Raw genomic sequence first — 5,467 nt, forward strand, 5'->3', positions numbered from 1 at the left:
CTCTCTCTCTCTCTCTCTCTCTCTCTCTCTCTCGGTGCTCCTCTTTAACAAGTTAAGGTACAGGGTATGAAAAAGAAAGTGACAGGGAAAAAACCTTACCTGGATTTCTCCCAGAACCTTGTTTTATTCTGATTCTACACCTTGCCTATTCGGGCGCACTTTATTATGACATTTCAGGGGCTGCCATGGGGTGCGTTCTATTTACCAAGACTGTATGAAGCTCGTTGAACCGCCGCTTTGTTTTGCAATGTATGGACCCGTTTCCCCCTTTGTTCCACGCCGAAGTTCCCTCTTTCCCCAGAGTTTATATGCATTTCAAGAGCCTCTTCTTGGCATTCTCCTCTCACAGAATTATATTCGTTTTCTCTCTTGCTCAAATATTTACGACATTAGTTCGGCGAGAGATACGTGTGAACATTCGCTTGCGTTTGCAGATTTTTTCCGTCTGTTAACTCGAGGCTTATTTCTACTTTCTTCTTATTTCTGCATTTTTTTAAGACACTGGGCTGAGTCTTGCCGTTTAATCTCATTACCTTGAATAACCATATACAATTTATATTTTCAGGTGTACAGTTCGAGACATAGAAGGTTGTTCAAAACACGGTTCTTCCCTCAGGAAAAACATAAGAGCACGTTTTAACGGAATTCACCCCACAGGTGACAACAGACCCACCTGTTGAAAAGGAACAGGTGAAATCCTTCAAGAACTACAGAAGAACAGAATACCACATTCTGGACATGGGCGACATGATTGTTTGATTGAAGTTTATCTTAATTCAGCGCTTGTTCACAGTAGAGAATCAAGGGTGACTAAAACTAACTTTATTTTAAAAACACTATGCAGATGTCGAAGAGCAAAGTTGACCATTTTCTGTTGTTTGCGTCGTCAGAGGTCTGTCTCTTCCGTCAGAGCCACTATTCAGCAAACAATGGAGTTTCTTGTCTACCGTACAACAAAGGAAATCTACCTAAAACAACAAAGCAAAACAAACTCCCAGGCTTAGCTAGAACAAACATCTACTCACCGAAATAATCTTTCTCCAAATGGAAAATATTTCCTCAATCCATGCATTCTAAACTACGCACATAGAATAGAGATAGCTTTGCATGTTACATTATTATTCATATTCAGTGTTTGCTCAGTCATACAGAGCAAGCCATAAGGCCATATTACACCACGGATGAGAAAAATAAAAGAATAGCGATAAGCACATGCATACAACGAAAATTACAAAAAAAAAAATATTTTAAAATTTTTTAATATAATATATTTGAATATAATATATTGTTTCCATCATTATGGTACCCATTTACCTCCACATTTCATACATGGATGAATAAAATGAGCCTCATTCTATGCAACTGCCGTAAACTTACTCATTTTATTTACTTGTTTACAATTTAATTAAAAGCTTACACTTATTTGCATGCTCATGCTTCAGTTACATGCTCATCCTATACTCATCCACACATATTTACATACTGGCACTTTATTTACACACATTTATTTATTTACTCATACTTTTTGCCCAGACTTTATGTCATGCACACCTCGTGACTACCGAAAATCAATAGCAGGGGCTGAGTACGTGCTGGTATTGACTCAGGTTTAGGTGCAAGAAATGCAAAGGCATAGAGAGAGAGAGAGAGAGAGAGAGAGAGAGAGAGAGAGAGAGAGAGAGAGAGAGAGAGAGAGAGAGAGAGAGCACTTGTTTTCAGCACATACAGTGATATATCTTATGTTATAAACATGAAAAGAAATACTAAAAGTTCTAAACAAAAAGAAAAATCTTGATTATTACAGACTGTTTTCATTAACCTTTTTTCCATGCTGTATAGGCCATTTTTTCCCTATATAAGTCAAACATTATAAACAGATACATACTGAATTATACAGAACTAGACTGGAACGTGTCGCCTCGGTAGCGCAGTAGGCAGCGCGTCAGTCTCATAATCTGAAGGTCGTGAGTTCGATCCTCACTCGGGGCAAAACTGTTTTCAACTGCTGGTACAGGTGTGGTCAGGGGATCAAGAAATAGTCTACCGGTGAACAGGTGTTCTCAGGACGTCAGATGATCGTTTGGTCACTGAGAACGTTACGAAAGACTATGTAATGGATTCACCAAAGTTATGGAGGAGAGATACTTATAAAGAAGGGAGATGAACAAAATATTTTAATACAATGGAGGAAAGTCTCATTCTGAAAGCATCAATAAGCAGGGCAAAATACATGTAGTAACCGTGAATCAGCAATTCAAAGTCTCCTAATAGTAAAGAATTTGAGTAACTTCACAAGACTGACGACTGGCATTCTCATTCTTCACAACAAAGAGGGTCTAAAGTCTTACATTAATTTTCTGAAGACAGAAGGAATTCTGTAGACAATTCAGCAGACAAAGGACTACCACTCATATCACTCTCACAAAATCGATGGCTACAATTTTTACGTCTTCATAAGAGGACTGAAATTCTAAAATCTTCAAAAGAAACAGGACTGAAATTCTAATAATTTCAAAATACAGAGGACTGAAATTCCAAGTCCCCCACAAGACAGAAGACAGGAATTCTAAGACTTTCATAATTCACAAGACTGAAATCATAAAACCTTCAAAAGACAAAGGACTGAAATTTTTTGTCTTGAATGAAATTCTAAGTCCATCACATGACAGAGGGCTGAAATTCTAAAACATTCACAAGACAGAGGGCTAAAATCCTAAGTCCTTCAGAAGAGAGACAACTACAATTCTATAACCTTTAAAGACAGAGGACTAAATTCCTGTTTTTCACATTGACAGAAGACTGGAATTCTAAAATCTTCATAAGACAGAGGACTGAAATGTTCCAACCTTCAAAAGACAGAACTGAAATTCAAAGCCCTCCACAAGACAGAGGACTGTAAATATAAAACTTTCAAAAGACAGAGGTCTGAGAGTTTGAAACCTTCAAGACAAAGGACTGATATTCTAAGTCCTTCACAAAATATAGCACTATATTTATATCCCTTGTACAAGAAAGGCGGCTTGAATTCTACAATATTAAGAGAAATAAGCTGAGAGAAAAAAAAGAACAAGTGTTAAGTAAGATTAGTGGCACTGAATCAGCAGTTATTTAACACTTCCTGAGAGTTGTAAGGAAGAAAAAAAAACAGAGTTGCAAGCTCCTTCAAACCAGCTTTTACCCATCAGTGAGAGAGAAGGCGTTATAGCAGCAGCGTGTCCTATTAAGTGGAAGGGTCTGGGAAGGAAAGGACACTGATATTCTAAGTCCTTCACGAGACAGAGGAATGGAATTCTAAAACCTTCACACAGAGGACTGAAAGTCTAAAACCTTCAAGAGACAGAGCTCTGAAATTCTAAATCCTTCACGAAAGAGAAGAGAATTCTAAAACCTTTAAAGGACGCGAGGACTGCAAGTCTAAGTTTTCACGAAACATAAGACGGGAATTCTAAAAGCTTTAAAAGACTGAGAGCTGACATTTTACAACACTCAAAACCCAGAGGGATGAAATTCTAAATCTTCCACAAGACAGAGAACTGGAATTCTAAAACTTTAAAAAGAAAAAGAGGTCTGAGATTCTGAAACCCTCAACAGAAAGTCTATGTTCTTCAAAAGACAGACGACTGGAATTTTAAAACCTTAACAAGACAGAGGACTGAAAGTCAAAAATTCAAAAGACAAAGCAGTTAAATTCTAAGTCATTCACAAGAGAGACAGGACTTGAATTCTAAAACCTTGCAAAGGTGGGGGAACTGAAATTCCATGTTTTTCACAAGACAGAAGACTGTAATCCTAAAATCTTCGGAAGAAAGAGACTGAAAATTTAAAACCTTCAAAAGACAGAGGGCTGAAACCCTAAGTCCTTAACAGGATAGAGGACTGGAATTCAAAACTTCAAGAGACAGGGGCCTGAGATTTTGAATCCTGATATTCTAAATCTTCCACAAGACAGAGCACTATAGTTTTACCCATTTCACAGAACAGAAGTCTAAAATATTCACAAGGCAGAGGACTGGAATTCTTAAGCCTTTCAAAGACAAGAGTATTGGAATTCTAAAACCTTTACGAGACAGAGGACTGAAATGCTATAATCTTCAAATGAACAGGGGGCCGAAATTTTGAAAGACTGATGATTATAATTATGACACTTTCACAAGAGATAAGGCTATAATTCTGAAAGCTTAAAAAGACTGAGGACGGAAATTCTAAAATACCAAAAACGCAGGACAGTAATTCTGAAACCTTCAAAAGAAAAGGGACTAAAATTTCTGTTAGCAAAAGAAAAGTGCAATCCTATATCAAAATTGAGTGAAGACTGCTTATAAACCATCCAGAATAACCGTTACAAAATAACGTTGTATAAAAGCTGTGTTCACAATTTTATACTAAAAAGAACGCTGAAAACCGAGATCATTAAAAGAGAGGAAAGAACAGATCTAAACTTTGTCACCACATGAGGAGTGGAGAGCTTAAATCTTATAACAAAAGGAAGCCCAAATTTTCAGTGTCAAATGTAAAGGATTCTAATCCTACTACTCTGTAGCAACATAATCAGACATATATACACCAAGACACACACAATATACATATATATATATATATATATATATATATATATATATATATATATATATATATATATAATATAAATATAAATATAAATATAAATATAAATATAAATATAAATATAAATATATATATATATATATATAGATATAAATATAGATATAAATATATATATATATATAATATATATATATATATATATATATATATATATATATATATATATATATATATATATATATATGTATATATGTATATATATATATATATATATATATATATATATATATATATATATATATATATATATGTGTGTGTGTGTGTGTGTGTGTGTGTGTGTGTGTGTTTTGTGTATCTTGGGACCTCGTGGTATAGGGCCATGATACTCTTCTCATAAACAAAAGAATCATGATTTTACTTCCGTGTCAGGAGATGAGCTTTATGCAAGATCCGTATGTATCATTGCATTGCTGATGCAAGAACGGATTAGGTACTTAGAAAATAGTTGAATGAAGGCGTAGCAGCCATATTCCAAAAAGACTTACAGAAAATGGGAGGGTTAACACCCTCCGAAGGTACACAACCTGAAGTAGAAGACGTATAATGAAAGATTCATTATATATGAACGTAAGTATGAAAGAATCATGTACTTTTGTATGTACTCGACACTGGCCAGAGTATAAATGTACCATGAAATATTTATAAAAGCTCCCAGCACAAACCTAGGCAATCAAAATATTAGAACTCTTGTTATTTTCCTGTTGATGAAACTCTCATTACACTGGTTATTATTTTGACTGATAACCATAACAGCCGACGGTGACGAGAGAGAGAGAGAGAAAGAATCATCACTAACAATACTCTTAGATTCATCAACCATAAAAATATCATTGAGAAATGTATT

The 5,467-nt window shown here is 35.2% G+C and overlaps 1 non-coding gene across 1 annotated transcript; it reads left to right on the forward strand.

The window, feature by feature from the left end:
• Positions 1 to 1,916: 1,916 nt before the first annotated feature.
• On the forward strand, positions 1,917 to 1,989 carry TRNAM-CAU (transfer RNA methionine (anticodon CAU)). Its single transcript has one exon. It is a non-coding gene; the product is annotated as a tRNA-Met (tRNA).
• The last annotated feature ends 3,478 nt before the right edge of the window (positions 1,990 to 5,467 follow it).

The sequence above is a fragment of the Macrobrachium rosenbergii genome, chromosome 41 (genome assembly GCF_040412425.1).
Source record: "Macrobrachium rosenbergii isolate ZJJX-2024 chromosome 41, ASM4041242v1, whole genome shotgun sequence".
NCBI classification, from domain to species: Eukaryota; Metazoa; Arthropoda; class Malacostraca; order Decapoda; family Palaemonidae; genus Macrobrachium; species Macrobrachium rosenbergii.